This window comes from Sciurus carolinensis, chromosome 8 (assembly GCF_902686445.1).
Source record: "Sciurus carolinensis chromosome 8, mSciCar1.2, whole genome shotgun sequence".
NCBI classification, from domain to species: Eukaryota; Metazoa; Chordata; class Mammalia; order Rodentia; family Sciuridae; genus Sciurus; species Sciurus carolinensis.
This window is the reverse complement of record NC_062220.1, coordinates 44,280,152-44,297,120: the sequence shown is the minus strand read 5'-3', so window position 1 is coordinate 44,297,120 and position 16,969 is coordinate 44,280,152. Positions and strand designations below refer to the sequence as shown.

Sequence of the window (16,969 nt, the reverse complement as noted above, 5' to 3'; positions counted from 1 at the left end):
TTCCCCTTTCCTCTCCTCTGTGGGTGTGTGTTTGTGTCTTTTACTGGGAAATGAACCTAGGGCCTTATGTACATTGGGCAAGTGCTGTACCACTGAGCTACTTCCAGCCCATGTCTATCTTAAGAGCAGTGGAAGCCAATGATGAACATTATAGCTGAGGGTGAGAATGACCTGAATAAATTTGGGTTTTAAAAAAATGCTCCATTTTCTTCCTTAAATTGAAAGGACTCAGCCTTCACTCAGATGGATGCTGTTCAGTCTCTCACATACTTGGGACTTGACTTCTCTGCTTTGTCAGTCTCTTGCCAGGCAATCTGCCACTTCAGTATATTTCTCCTCCACCTCATAAATCAGGCCATGATGTTCTGAGCTTTTGAATGGGCCACCTGTTTTACCCATTGGTGTTTTCTACCTGTGATTGTGTATTGATTTTATGTGACCCTTTGACCTGTTTCCTTCCTTCGTACATCCTGTAGTTACTATGGGCAAACTCTAAAATCCATGGTGATCTCCCAGCTAACACCCTAACCTCAGTGTTACTCTGAAGACCTTATTTGCCAGTGACTTTCACTTTTTCTACTTCAGCTATTCTCTGCAGTGACCTTGATCTAGACTAAATAATCACAAAAAATGGTGCCACCTCTGAAATCTTAAACTCAGAAATCCTGCTCCCACTCAAGTTGGCTCTCTCTTGTGCTACACGTATTATTTACTCACCTAATTCATTGATTGCTTGTTTGTTCAGTTTCTTATCACTTCCTAATTGCTTTTCTTACTCAATTTGGAGCCTGTAGTTAATCATTTCAGTGTTGTGATATCTGATCTCAGTTATTTTGATCTCTGTCAGTTTCCTACTCTGTAAAAACCAACCTTTCCCTTTATTTGCCCCTACTCCTAGACTACCAAGTATTCCTGGAGAAAATCAGAATGATGTTTATAGGCATTGTGATATACTGTTACTTTCCAGTGAGCTGTCAGCTGCCCTTTGCTGTATATTTCATCCTCTTTGTTTTAGGACAAATTTCAGTCTTACCTGTATATGGAATTACTTGGGAATACTCTAAAAATACTAGTGCCTAGATTCTACCCCCAGAGATTCTGACATAATTGACCTGGAGAACACATAGGGAGTTTTAGATGCTCCCCAGGTGATTGTGATGTGTAGCCAAGGTTGTGAACCACCATGCTGATGTGCCCATGAGGCTGTTGGACATATTTGCTGCTTCTTGAGCTTTCTGCTAGCCCTTCCACCAGGAAGATGATCTTGTCACATGTAGCTTCTATATCTTTGTATTTACCTTTAATTTTCCTAGTTCATTCTTTATTTTAGACAAAAAATTACCTCTGTCTTCACATTTGACCTCTTCACTGTGTGTCAGTCTCTCTTCTCTTCCATTCCTGATCAGAGTGGATAGGTTTAAACAGACATGTGATGATAAGCATGCTTTTTTTTTTTTTGTTAAAAAACAAACAAACAAACAAAAAACAGGAGATAAATCCCAAACCACTAAACCTGTATTTAAGCAGTAGTAAGAATAAAGATGATGATATTCAAAGAAAATAATGTTTGATGAATTATAGTGAGATGTGATACTCAAAAGATGGTAGAGGCTGAATAGGGGCAGCAGTGGGAAATGTGGTGGTGCATAGTGTACTAGAAATGTTTTGCCTCAGTTTTTAGATATGTTGAAAATCCTTTTCTCCTAGGTAGAATGAGTCAGATGATCAAATATGTAGTTTAAGTTCAGAAGTATGATAGCTGGGCACAATCTGTAGGGGAAACAAGTTAGAGAAATGAAGGACATTTGGGAGCCATTTTTGGTAGTCTAGGCAAGAAATGATAAAATCCTGGGCTAGTCCTGAATGTGATCAATAAAAATTCCTTTTGTCTATGCAGTGAGGATGAAAGAGGAAAAAATCAGTTCCTGGAGATATGTTTAGAGGTAGAATCAAGAAGATTGCATCATTTTTCATTTGGAAAAATTATGTCAAAGACTCATTATTATGTCAACTACTTTAAGTAGTTTGCTCAGAAGACTGCTGGATTGCCTCTTTTGTTTATTGATTGCCCCAATAAAAAAGAGTTTTTAAAAACAAAACTTTAAAAAGAATATAAATCTCTTGTATGGTGTGCAATGTTGGGCAAGGTTAAACTATTTGATTAGTAATCCAGAATATTTATCATGGTCCATTAAAATGTATAAAATAAGTCTTAAGTATTAAAATACTAGAGTCAGGAGAAGTATATTAATTAAAGACTTGAGCTATGGAAATAATCTGGATCTGAGCTTATCTTCTACCCTCACTGACCTGGTGACTTTTAGCAAGTTGCTTAACATTGCCTGGCTTCATTTTCCTTCCTTATGAGATGGAGCTAGTAAGAGGACTCACCTCATAGAACTAAGAGGAAAATTTGAATTAAATTTTAATGTTTACTATTTTGTGTTATATATTCAATTAATAAATATTCTTTTTTTATTGTAAACAAATGGGATACATGTTGTTTCTCTGTTTGTACATGGAGTCAATGTATACCATTTGTATAATCATAAATTTACATAGGGTAATGTTGTTTGATTCATTCTGTTATTTCCCCCCCCACCCCTCCCACCCCTCTTTTCCCTCCGTACAGTCCTTCCTTCCTCCATTCTTGACCCCCTCCCTAACCCTAAAAATAAGGAACACTTCACGAATTTGCGTGTCATCCTTGTGCAGGGGCCATGCTAATCTCTGTATCGTTCCAATTTTAGTATATGTGCTGCCGAAGCGAGCACAATAAATATTCTTAAGCTTATGCTGTAATTATTTGTCTAGACATTGAGAATCACTAAACTTTTTTTTTTTTCAGTGATGGGGATCGAACCCAGGGCCTTATGCTTGCGAGGCAAACACTTTACCAACTGAGTTATCTCCCTAGCCCCACTAAAATATTTTTTAGAAAGCAAACGCATTAATTCCTATCCCTTTTAAAAAAGAAAATATTGATTTAATACTATTCAGCTGATAACCTAGGAGTGCTTTACCACTGAACTACCTCCCAAACCCTAGTTTGTATTTTGAGATATGGTCTTGCTAAGGATGGCCTCAAACTTAAGATCCTTCAGTCTCACCCTCAACCTCCCAAATAGCTGGGAATATAGACATATACCACCATGCCCACCTATTTAATGTCACATTGTCTATTTTCCTTCTGTTTTCAACTCTTCCATGAATATATGTAGGCATAGCTTCATTTTTATCTTTTATAGGTATCTGAGTTGTTTTTTGCTGTGTAACAAACTACCCCAAAATTAGTGGCATATGACAACAACTTCTATCATAGGTCCATTGGCTGACTGGGCTTAAATGGGAAGTTCTTGCTTGAGCTTATTCATGTGCTTGTAATCAGGTGTCAGCTGGAGTTACTGTCATCACAAATTCTGCTAGGCTTGATGTCCAGGTTGGCTTACTCAACATGACTGCCAATTGATGCTGGCTCAAGCTAAGGCTGTGAAAAAGAATACCTATACATAGCCTTCCCATATTGCTTGGCTTTCTCATAAAATGGTGGCTGGGTTCCAAGAGTGAGCATTCAGAGAGGCAGGAAGTAGAAGTTTCCATGCAGTTAAGAGCTACATCCAGAAATGGTACAGCATCAGTTCCTCCATGTACCATTGATCAGAGTAGCCTCAGGCTGTTCCCAGATTCAAGGGTATAAACAAATACTGGCATTTAATGGGAAAATTCTGTTAAAGAACAAGCGTGATGGGAGATTTTGTTATGGCAACTTTGGAAGATAAAATTTGTCACAATTAGTATAGAGAAGATGGTAATTAAGGAAGCAGCCAATATTCTCATAATATTAAAAAATTAGTAAATCTTATTGGAATAATTTCAGTTCTATAGAAAAAATAGAATAATTATACAGAGCATTCCTTTTTTTAATATATCCAGCTTCCCCTAAGAGTGAATTCTTACATAGCCATGATAAATTTGTCAGTCCTAAGAAATGAACACTGATATAATAGTATGAATTAAACTGAATCTATTAGTTTTTTTCTTAATTTCCTTTTTCTGTTCAACAGTCTAATCCAGGATTTTGCATTACATCTAGTCACATTGTATTTTAACATGTTAATCTCTTCTCTCTCTCATGTTGATAATCTTTCTTTTTCACACCCCATTAGGAAATGAATTACTTTCAAATACATATCTTTATAAATACTAAAAATGTAAAAATGCAGTCCAAGTTAATTGGAGAATCAGTGATCTCTAAAATGTATTTTAGCTTTTTAGGATGCTTTAAAACATTTTCTAATGAGTTGCTATTAGCCTTCTAACATGGGAAAAGTAACAAAATTTCTCAGTTATCATAGTCATTTTGGATATTTTCAAATTTTTTATGTTAACATTGAACCTTAATCTTCGTTGTATTTGTGGTAGAAAAAATTAAAAATGACTGAAATCAGTGTGTATAGGGCTTTAACATTGCAGTTTAAATTTATAGACTTCAACATACCCACCATTTTTTGGTGATCCAACATTCAGTCTGATTTTCCACCTCATTGAAAACATTCTCCAGCTGCTGCTGAGTGATTTCATAAATTGCATTCATGATCCTGGCTTGAAGTTCCTTTAAAGAATGTGGTCTGGATGAATACACAAGCAGTTTTAACACAGTCCCATAAAATATAGTTCAGTGGGATAGGTCAAGTTTAAAGTTGCACAAGGATTTCATAAACACTCAGTAGATGGGCACTAAAACTTTGAATGTGTTATATGGAAAAACCTTATAAAAGGATGGCAGAGTTCCAAAGGTAGATTAAGTTGGTCATCTATGAAACAATTCCCACTACTGATGGTCCTTAATAGTACCACCTGCTAGTTCTTTCATATTAAATTGTGTGAAATAACACATTCTGTAAACTGATGAACTACTTATTTATTTGATAAACCCATCAGTGAAAGAAACCTCTGTCATAAGAAATGGAGCTATTTATTAGACCCAAAAGGTCTTAAGCCAGAAATGTCAGGCATTTTTGTGGAGAAAGAGTGTTGTAATCTGGCATTGTTTTTAAAAACAGCAGCAAGTAGCACACTATACCCAGTTGGTATGTTTGTCATTTAGTTGGCAGGAAACTCTAGAATCTCTGGGTAGTCAACTGAATGCCAAGTTAAACCTCAGAAATATCAGTGGTCTCGGTATATAGTTCTTTAGATACCAGGAGGCTATAAATATGCACTAAAGGCTGACATTTTGGGTGCTTCACTGATGCATTTCGCTTGCTGATTTTATTTATTAGTTTAGTGAGAATATCTTTCACCCAGCCATGACAATTGCTATCATAGAAAACAAAGCGAAACAATATAAATCTTATATTCTTAAATTAGAATTATAGTTTCTTTGTTAGAATGGATATTTATTGTGTTGGGAAATTAATATTATAACATGAAATGTATGATACACAGAAAACTTTACAGTATATGGCAATTATGACTGTATAGGCTGATAAATGATCAGATATACAGAATTAATCCCAAAGCAGTTTTTGATATTAGCCAGTCATGTCAACTGAAGTAAAATATCCTGTTAAAATACCCTAGTGATTTTTAACTTTGCCACTGAAATTTTCTTTAAATACTTATAACACATCAGTTGTTTGTGTTTTATGTGTTTAATATACTCCATTCATATTAGTAGTTTAGAGCCATCTTGAGTCTAATAGTGAACCTCAAAGACAGATTTCCCACAGATGTATAAAATTAATTAGACATTTATCATACTAATATGAATATTTCTTGTTAGAGAAGAAAATATGAATGTAATACCTGGTTCTTTTAGATAATTCTGTACTTTTAATTTTTTTGTGTTCTTAAAGCAATGTAATCTCTCTTTTATTTTTGTTTTTATAGTTAAGATTTAGTAGTATATGCTTTAATTTCAAAGTATAGTGTTATTTTCTCCTTTTAAAAAAAACTTGATTTTTTTATCCAATGCCATTATCAACTTTATAATTAGCTGTTTTAAAACCATGGTTGAGCTATAGGCTAAAATTTATTTTGAGATGTTCCTAGTTCTATAATCTTGGGGAAGCTTTCTTAGTTAATGGACTCTCAGAGGTTTGAGTCCCCTCTGGAATGATTTTGGATATGCTAAGTCAAATTAAACTGTTTGATTTAAGCTAGTCTGACTTTGAATTCCCAGAATTTCTCTAGTTTCTGTACCTTGGTGCAGCTAACTTTTATTATTATTATTATTTTAAAATATTTTTTAGTTGTAGATAGATACAACATCTTTATTTATTTTTATGTGGTGCTGAGGTCCAAACCCAGTGTCTTGCATGTTCAAGGCAGTCGCTGTACCACTGAGCTACCCTCCCAGCCTCTTTTATTATTAAGATTTTTTATTTAATGTAGGATTTTTAAATTTGAAACCTTAAGAAGTTCATGAATTTTAGGAAAATTAAACTTTTGAAATTTTCTTCTCTATTTAATGAAGTTATGTTTTAGTGCTTTTCTTTTTTTCATTTTTTATTTTTAAAAATTTTAATTGACACATAATATTTGTACATATTTATGAAATTCTGTACAATAATGCAACCTATGGCTAGAATTACAATAATGAAATCAGTGTAAATTAGCATATTCTTCTCAAACATTTATCATTTCTATGAATTGGTAACCTTCAAACTCTTCTAGTTATTTTGACAAATATCATAAATTGTTGCATACCATATTTACTCAGATTATTAGATCAGAAATACCTGCACTTCCATGTTTATTGCACAGTATTCACAATAGCCAACTAATAGAACTAAAGTTACGCATTTCAATGTGCTTTACAATTATCAAAGGATAAAAATAAACCAAGGTGTCTGTCAACACATAAATGAATAAAGAAGCTTAGTATTTCTCTGAATTGTTTTATAATTCAAAGGAACTACACAACACTTTAAGATGAATATGCAGTGACTCCTAAAATTTTACCTTTTGTAGAATTCCAACTACTCTTTTCCCATTGTCAATCACTGAGTAGTGATCTATAAAGAAACAGTTGAGAACCTTATTCAGTTACTGCTTAAGAACATGTTTGTGAGTACTTTAGTAGTTTTTAAAACCAAACTTCTTCAACTTGTAGAATCTTGCCAAAGATATTAAATTTTCCCATGAATGGATTTACATATAATTGATGCTTTACTCCAGAAATTGTAGTATTTTATATTTTGGGATCCTCTAGAACCAAATACAGTGAACTTTTTTTTTTTTTTTAATTTATTTTTTGTTTTTATTTTTTGTCAGGTCCCTCTCATAGATCAGGCTGCTGAAGACTGAGAGGTTTGAATACTATATGACTGTTATAGAAGTTTTTTTTCTTTTTTTTTTCTCCTTTTTGAAAATATTTAGGTTTTTATTTCTTTACTTTTCTTGCTCTGTTTTCCTTTGTTTACCTGTTTCCTCACAGTCTCTTTCTCCCTTTTCTCATGCTAACAACCAACTTCTTTTGATTACACTTTTTACTCTTTCTACAATCTAGAACTTCTATATACTCTTTTCTTATCCCATTAATAGCTACATCCTACACCCCTCCCCATCCTCTTTGTCCTCCATCAGAAACTGCAGACCTTATTAAAAATCTGTTTGTTATGCTGTAGATAATAATTGAACTCATTCTGTTTATTATGACAATATTGTTAACATCTTCATAGGGGCTATTTGGTTTAGGGCTGCATAGTGTCTGTACTGGGAACAACTAATATTGATATTAACTAATATTAACTAATATTAAAGAAAAACTTTTGGAAACCTATGGGGTCACTCTAAGCCTATAGGGGGGAAACTGCAATACCCCAGATCTGCACTGCTAGAGAGGAAGATATGTGAACAATATGAAAAAACAAGGGAAGAAAATGATCCAAACAAGCCTAGATTCTGTATTAATAGAATCCAGTGACAGCATGATAGAAGAAATGTCAGAAAAGGAGTTCAGAATATACATAATTAAAATGATTTGTGAAGTAAAGGATGAGATAAGAGAGCAAATGCAGGCAATGAATGATCACTCCAATAAGCAGTTGAAAGAGCAACTGAAGGAAGCAAATGATCATTTCAACAGAGGCTCAAAAAAAAAAAAAAAAAAAACAAATATAAATCCTTGAAATGAATGAAACAATAAACCAAATAAAAAACTGAATGGAAAGCATCACCAACAGTCTAGACCACTTGGAAGACAGAATCTCAGACAAAGAAGATAAAAGTTGCTCAGAGAAGATGGTAAGAAATCATGAACAGAACCTCTGAGACCTATGGGACATTATGAAAAGACCAAATTTAAGAATTACCAGGATTGAGGAAGGCACAGAGATATAAACCAAAGGAATGAACAACCTATTCAGTGAAATAATATCAGAAAATTTCCCAGCCATAAGGAATAATAAAATTATGGCTTTTGCAGGCAAATGGATGAAATTGGAGAATATTATGCTAAGTGAGATAAACCAATCTCAAAAAACGAAAGGACGAATGATCTCGCTGATAAGCAGGTCATGACACAATGGGGGGTGGAAAGGGGGCAAGAATGAAGGAGAAAGGGACTGTATAGAGGGAAAAGAGGGGTGGGAGGGAAGGAAAAAATAACAGAATGGATCAAAAACTATTACCCTATGTAAATGTATGATTACACAAATGGTATGCCTCTACTTCATGTACAAAGAAACAAGATGTATCCCATTTGTTTACAATAAAAATAAATTTAAAAAAAGAAAAGAAAATTTCCCAAACCTGAAGAATGAAATGGAAAATCAAATACAAGAGGCTTATAGAACACCAAATGCACAAAATCACAACAGATCACACCAAGGCACATTATAATGAAAATGCCTAACATACAAAATGAAAATATGATTTTAAAGGCTGCAAGAGAAAAGCATCAGATTACTTATGGGGGAAACCAAAACAGATAACAGCAGATTTCTCAGCCCAGACTCTAAAACCTAGAAGGGCCTGGAACAACATACATCAAGTTCTGAAAGAGCATGGTTGCCAACCAAGAATCCTATGCTCAGCAAAACGATACTTCAGATTCGAAGAGGAAATAAGATCCGTCCATGATAAAGTTAAAAGAATTTACAAATACAAAGCCTACGCTGCAGAATATTCTCAGAATAATATCCATGAGGAGGAAATGAAAAACAATAATGCAGATCGGCAAAGGGAGGAACTACATTAAAGGAAAAACCAATCAAAGAGAAATCCAGTCAAGTTAAAAACCAAAAATAAACCTAAACGACTGGGAATACAAATCATATCTCAATAATAACCCTGAACATTAATGGCCTAAATTCATCAATCGAAGACATAAACTGGCAGGTTGGATTAAAAAGAAAAACCCAACAGTATGCAGCCTACAAGAGACTCATCTCATAGATAAGGAAATCCACAGGCTAAAGTTGAAAGAATGGGAAAAAAAAACCTATCACTCACATGGACTCAGTAAAAAAAGCAGGGGTTTTCATCCTTATTTCAGATAAAGTGGACTTCAAGCCAAAGTTATCAGAATGGATAAAGAAGGACATTTCATACTGCTTAAGGGAACCATAAATCAGGAAGACATAACAATTGTAAATATTTATTCCCCTAACAATGGTGCATCCATGTACATCAAACAAATCCTTCTCAATTCCAGGAATCAAATAGACTACAACACAATAATGCTATGTGACTTTAACACTCCATTCTCACTACTGGATAGATCTTCCAAACAAAACCTAAACAAAGAAACCATAGAACTCAATAACACAATCAATAACTTAGACTTAACAGACATATATAGAATATTCCATCCATCAACAAGCAAATACACTTTCTTCTCAGCAGTACATGGAACATTCTCTAAAATAGACCATATGTTATGCCACAAAACAACCCTTACTAAATGCAAAACAAAAAGAAAAAATAGATACTACCTTGTTTTCTATCAGATCATAATGGAATGAAATTTGAAATCAATGACAAAATAAAAAACAAATTATTCCAACACCTGGAGACTAAATAATATGCTATTGAATGAAGCATGGAAAACAGAAGACATCAGGGAAGAGATAAAAATATTCTTAGAGGTAAATGAGAATGATACAACATATTAACATCTCTGGGACACTATGAAAGCAGTACTAAGAGGAAAATTCATTGCATGAAGCACATTCAAGAAAAGAATAAAAAGTCAACAACTAAATGACATAACATAACATTACATCTCTAAGCCCTAGAAAAAGAAAACCAGAACACCACAAAAGTAGTAGAAGGCAGGAAATAATTAAAGTCAGAGCTGAAATCAATGAAATTGAAACAAAAGAAACAATTTAAAAAATTGACAAAACAAAGAGTTGATTCTTTGAAAACAGACAAAACAGACAAACCCTTAGCCACACTAACAAAGTGAAGGAGAAAACTCCAGTTACTAAAATTCATTATGAAAAAGGAAATATCACAACAGACACCAATGAAATACATAACATAATGAGAAAGTACTTTGATAATCTATACTCCAATAAAATAGAAAATATTGAAGACATCGACAAATTTCTACAGACATATGATCCTCCCAAACTGAACCAGGAGGACATACACAATTTAAGCAGATCAAGTTCAAGCAATGAAATAGAACAAGCCATCAAAAGCCTACAAACCAAGAAAAGCCCAGGACAAGTCAAATTCTCAGCCGATTTCTATAAGACCTTCTAAGAAGAACTCATTCCAGTACTGCTCAAAGTATTTCAGGAAATAGGGTTCATTCTATGAAGCTAATATCACCCTCATACCCAAATCAGAAAAAGACACATCAAGGAAAGAAAATTTTAGACCAACATCCTTGATGAATATAGACACAAAAATCCTTAACAAAATCCTGGCAAACTTGTATCCAAAAACATATTAAGAAGATAGAACACCATGATCAAGTGGAGTTCATCCTGGAAATGCAAGTTTGGTTCAACATCCATAAATCAATAAATGTAATCCATAATATCAATAGACATTATTTCAATTGATGCAGAAAAAGCATTCGTCAAACTACAACACCCCTTCATGCTCAAAACACTAGAAAAAATAGGGATAATAGGAAAATACCTCAACATGGTAAAGGCTATTTAATTTATGCTAAACCCACAGCCAACATTATTCTTTTTTTTTTTTTTTTTAGATTTCACCAAATAAAACTGTCTTTATTTTTTTATTTTATTTTTTTATTGTATACAAATGGAATACATGTTGTTTCTCTATTTGTACATAGAATCAAGGAATACCATTTGTGCAATCATACGTTTACATAGGGCAATGATGTTTGATTATTTTTTTTCCCTTCCTCCCCACCCCTCCCACCCCTCTTTTCCCTCTATACAGTCCTTCTTTCCTTCATTCTTACTGCTCTCCTTATCCCTAACACTAAACCTAACCCTAAACCTAATGCTAACCCCTCTCACCCCCCATTATATGTCCTCATCCGCTTATCAGCGAGATCATTCGTCCTTTAGTTTTTTGAGATTGGCTTATCTCACTTAGCATGAATATTCTCCAATTTCATCCATTTGCCTACAAATGCCATAATTTTATCATTCTTCATTGCGGAGTAATATTCCATTGTATATATATGCCACAGTTTCTTTATCCATTCATCAACTGAAGGGCATCTAGGTTGGTTCCACAATCTGGCTATGGTGAATTGAGCAGCAATGAACATTGATGTGGCTGTATCTCTGTAGTATGCTGATTTTAAGTCCTTTGGGTATAGGCCAAGGAGTGGGACAGCTGGGTCAAATGGTGTTTCCATTCCAAGCTTTCTGAGGAATCTCCACACTGCTTTCCAGAGTGGCTGCACTAATTTGCAGCCCCACCAGCAATGTATGAGTGTTCCTTTTTCACCACATCCTCGCCAACACCTATTGTTGCTTGTATTCTTGATAATCGCCATTCTAATTGGGGTGAGATGAAATCTTAGGGTAGTTTTGATTTGCATTTCCCTTATTACTAGGGATGTTGAACATTTTTTCATATATCTGTTGATTACTTGTACATCTTCTTCTGTGAAGTGTCTGTTCATTTCCTTAGCCCACTTGTTGATTGGATTATTTGTATTCTTCGTGTAGAGTTTTTTGAGTTCTTTATAGATTCTGGAAATTAGCGCTCTATCTGAAGTATGGTTGGCAAAGATATTCTCCCACTATGTAGGCTCTCTCTTCACGTTGCTGATAGTTTCCTTTGCTGAGAGAAAGCTTTTTAGTTTGAATCTATCCCAGTTGTTGATTCTTGCTTTTATTTCTTGTGCTATGGGAGTCCTGTTAAGGAAGTCTGATCCTAAGACAACAAGTTGAAGATTTGGACCTACTTTTTCTTCTATAAGATGCAGGGTCTCTGGTCTGATTCCGAGGTCCTTGATCCATTTTGAGTTGAGTTTTGTGTAGGGTGAGAGATAGGGGTTTAATTTCATTCTATTGCATATGGTTTTCCAGTTTTCCCAGCACCATTTGTTGAATAGGCTATCTTTTCTCCATTGCATATTTTTGGAACCTTTGTCTAGTATGAGAAAATTGTATTTATTTGGGTTTGTGTCCATGTCCTCTATTCTGTACCATTGGTACCAATACCATGCTGTTTTTGTTACTATTGCTTTGTAGTAGAGTTGAAGATCTGGTATTGCAATACCCCCTGCTTCGCTCATGCTACTGAGGATTGCTTTAGCTATTCTAGGTTTTTTATTCTTCCAGATGAATTTCATAATTGCTTGCTCTATTTCTGCAAGGTACATCACTGGGATTTTAATTGGAATTGCATTGAATCTGTATAGCACTTTAGGTAGTATAGCCATTTTGACAATATTAATTCTGCCTATCCAGGAACATGGGAGATCTTTCCATCTTCTAAGGTTTTCTTTAATTTCTTTCTTTAGTGTTCTGTAGTTCTCATTGTAGAGGTCTTTCACCTCTTTTGTGAGATTGATTCCCAAGTATTTTATTTTTTTCGATGCTATTGTGAATGGGGTAGTTTTCCTAATTTCTCTTTCTGAAGATTCATCACTTATGTATAAAAATGCATTGGATTTATGAGCATTGATCTTGTTACCTGCTACTTTACTGAATTCATTTATGAGTTCTAAAAGTTTTCTGGTGGAATTTCCAGGTTCCTCTAAGTATATAATCATGTCATCAGTGAACAGGGATAGTTTGAGTTCTTCTTTTCCAATTCGTATCCCTTTAATTTCTTTGGTTTGTCTAATTGCTCTGGCTAGAGTCTCAAGGACGATGTTGAATAGAAGTGGTGAAAGAGGGCATCCCTTCCTTGTTCCAGTTTTTAGGGGGAACGCTTTCAGTTTTTCACCATTTAGAATGATATTGGCCATGGGCTTAGCGTAGATGGCCTTTATAATGTTACGGAATGTTCCCACTACCCCAATTTTTTCTAGTGTTTTGAGCATGAAGGGATGCTGTATTTTATTGAATGCTTTTTCTGCATCTATTGAAATAATCATGTGATTCTTGACTTTAAGTCTGTTGATATGGTGAATGACATTTATTGATTTCCTGATGTTGAACCAACCTTGCATCCCTGGGATAAAACCCACTTGATCGTGGTGCACTATCTTTTTAATATATATTTGTATGCGATTTGCTAAAATTTTGTTGAGAATTTTTGCATCGATGTTCATTAAGGATATTGGTCTGAAATTTTCTTTCCTCGATGTGTCTCTGTCTGGTTTAGGTATCAGGGTGATATTGGCTTCACAGAATGAGTTTGGGAAGGTTCCCTCCTCTTCTATTTCATGGAATACTTTGAATGAGCTCTTCTTTAAAGGTTTTGTAGAACTCAGCTGAGAACCCATCTGGTCCCGGACTTTTCTTTGTTGGTAGGCTTTTGATGACCTCTTCTATTTCATTGCTTGAGATTGGTTTATTTAAGTTGTGTATGTCCTCCTCGTTCAGTTTAGGTAATTCATATGTCTCTAGAAATTTGTTGATGTCTTCGAGGTTTTCTGTTTTGTTGGAGTATAGATTTTCGAAATAGCTTCTAATTATGTTTTGTATTTCACTCGTGTCTGTTGTGATGTTTCTTTATTCATTCTGAATTTTAGTAATTTGAGTTTTCTCCCTGTTTCTCTTTATTAGTGTGGCTAAGGGTTTATCAATTTTATTTATTTTTCAAAGAACCAACTATTTATTTTGTTAATTTTTCCAATTGTTTCTTTTGTTTCAATTTCGTTGATTTCGGCTCTGATTTTAACTATTTCCTGTCTTCTACTACTTTTGGTATTGGTCTGCTCTTCTTTTTCTAGCACTTTGAGCTGTAGTGTTAAGTCGTTTACTTGTTGACTTGTACTTCTTTTTTTGAATGCGCCCCATGAAATAAATCTTCCTCTAAGTACTGCTTTCATAGTGTCCCAGAGATATTGATATGATGTGTCTTTGTTCTCGTTTACTTCTAAGAATTTTTTTATTTCCCTCCTGATATCTTCTGTTATCCATTCATCATATAATTGTGTATTATTTAATCTCCAGGTATTGGAGAAGTTTCTGTTTTTATTCTGTCATTTATTTCTAATTTCAATCCATTATGATCTGATAGAGTACAAGGTAGTATCTCTATCTTCTTGTATTTGCTAACAGTAGCTTTGTGGCATAAAATATGGTCTATTTTAGAGAAGGATCCATGTGCTGCTGAGAAGAAAGTGTATTCGTTCTTTGTTGGATGGTATATTTTATATATGTCCGTTAAGTCTAAATTGTTGATTGTGTTGTTGAGATCTATAGTTTCTTTATTCAATTTTTGTTTGGAAGATCTATCCAGTGGTGAGAGAGGTGTGTTAAAATCGCCTAGTATTATTGTGTTGTGGTCTATTTGATTTCTGGAATTGAGAAGGATTTGTTTGACGTACGTGGATGAGCCAATGTTCGGGGCATAGATATTTATGATTGTTATGTCTTGCTGATTTATGCTTCCCTTAAGCAGCATGTAATGTCCTTCTTTATCCCTTCTGAGTAGTTTTGGTTTGAAGTCCACATTATCTGAAATGAGGATGGATACTCCAGCTTTTTGCTGTGTCCTGTGTGCATGGTATGTTTTTCCCCATCCTTTCACCTTTAGTCTGTGGGTGTGCTCTTTCTATGAGATGAGTCTCTTGCTGGCAGCATATTGTTGGATTTTTCTTTTTAATCCAATCTGCCAGTCTATGTCTTTTGATTGATGAGTTCAGGCCATTAACATTCAGGGTTATTATTGTGATATGATTTGTATTTCCAGTCAATTGACTCATATTTGTTTTTGACATGATTTGGTTTCTCCTTTATTTGGCTATTCCTTTAGGCTAGCGCCTCCTGTTGCTGATTTGCATCGTTGTTTTTCATCTCTTCCTCATGGAATATTTTGCTGAGAATGTTCTGTAATGCTGGCTTTCTTTTTTGTAAATTCCTTTAGCTTTTGTTTATCATGGAAGGATCTTATTTCATCGTCAAATTTGAAGGTAAGTTTTGCTGGGTATAAGATTCTTGATTGGCATCCGTTTTCTTTCAGGGCTTGGTATATGTTGTTCCAGGCCCTTCTAGCTTTTAGGTCTGGATTGAAAAATCTGCTGATATTCTTTTTGGTTTCCCTCTGAATGTAATTTGATTCTTTTCTCTCGCGGCCTTTAAAATTCTGTCTTTATGTTGTATGTTAGGTATTTTCATAATAATGTGCCTTGTTGTGGGTCTGTTGTAATTTTGTATGTTTGGAGTCCTATAAGCCTCTTGTACTTGGTTTTCCATTTCATTCTTCAGATTTGTGAAATTTTCTGATATTATTTCATTGAATAGATTGTTCATTCCTTTGGTTTGTTTCTCTAAGCCTTCCTCAATCCCAATAATTCTCAAATTTGGCCTTTTCATGATATCCCATAGTTCTTGTAGATTCTGTTCATGATTTCTTACCATCTTCTCTGTTTGGTCAACTTTGTTTTCAAGATTAAATAATTTTTCTTCAATGTCTGAGGTTCTGTGTTCCAGGTGTTCTATCCTATTGGTTATGCTTTCTATGGAGTTTTTAACTTGGTTTATTGTTTCCTTCATTTCAAGTATTTCAGTTTGTTTTTTTTTTCAGTATCTCTAACTCTTTATTGAAATGATCTCTTGCTTCCCGTATTTGCTCTTTTAACTGTTGATTGGTGTGATCATTTAATGCCTGCATTTGCTCTTTCATCTCCTCCTTCAATGCCTGCATTTGCTCTTTCATGTCTTCATTTCTTTCCCTGATCGTTTTAATTATGTACATTCTGCACTCCCTTTCTGACATTTCTTCTGCTGTGCTGTCATTGGGTTTTATTGATGTAGTATCTAGGTTTGTTTGGGACATTTTCTTCCCTTGTTTTCTCTTATTGGTCAGCTGTCAGTGGGACCCTGAGATATTGCAGATTTCCTCTATTGGCTTATAGTGTCCCAGTAGATTTCCAGTGTATCACCTCCCAGCCTTCAGTAGCCTGATGTCTTGGAGGAATTTGATAATGCAGTGCATCTGAAGGAAGCTGCCCCTAGCCCCTACTGGTTCCAGGGTTTGGAGCTGGCTAGGTGCGGAAAGGCTCTCACTGGGGACCTGCACCATGCAGCTGGCCGTGTGGGAGGAGCCCACCGCCGGAGTGTGGAAGGCTACCTGGGGAAGACTCTAGCTGCCCTGCCCTGCTCTGATAAGCCACCCCTATCTGTGCCTGCTGCCCATGCCAAGTTTCGCCCAGTGGGGGAGACTCACCCCGTGACTCTATTTTTGTCCAAGTCTCTCAAAGCCTCTCCTTCTTGACTCCTGGGTTCTGGAGCGACTGGAGATGCAGTCACCCTCTAGGCCGCCACCTTGGACCGCCCCGTGGAAAGAACCTGCGGCTGGAGTGGGCAGAGCCGCCTGAAGAGGTCTCTGGCTACCCTGCTCTGATCCCAGAGGCTGCTTGCGGATCGAAGCTCTCCGTTGGTTCCCAGCATTATTC

The 16,969-nt window shown here is 35.2% G+C and overlaps 1 protein-coding gene and 1 non-coding gene across 2 annotated transcripts in view; one reads left to right on the top strand and one right to left on the bottom strand.

Moving 5' to 3' along the window:
* Positions 1 to 16,969, top strand: part of Umad1 (UBAP1-MVB12-associated (UMA) domain containing 1) — a 257,793-nt gene that overhangs the window by 104,254 nt on the left and 136,570 nt on the right. The gene's annotated exons all lie outside the window — the stretch shown is intronic.
* LOC124992066 (U6 spliceosomal RNA) lies at positions 2,671 to 2,774 on the bottom strand. Its single transcript, XR_007110063.1, has one exon. It is a non-coding gene; the product is annotated as a U6 spliceosomal RNA (small nuclear RNA).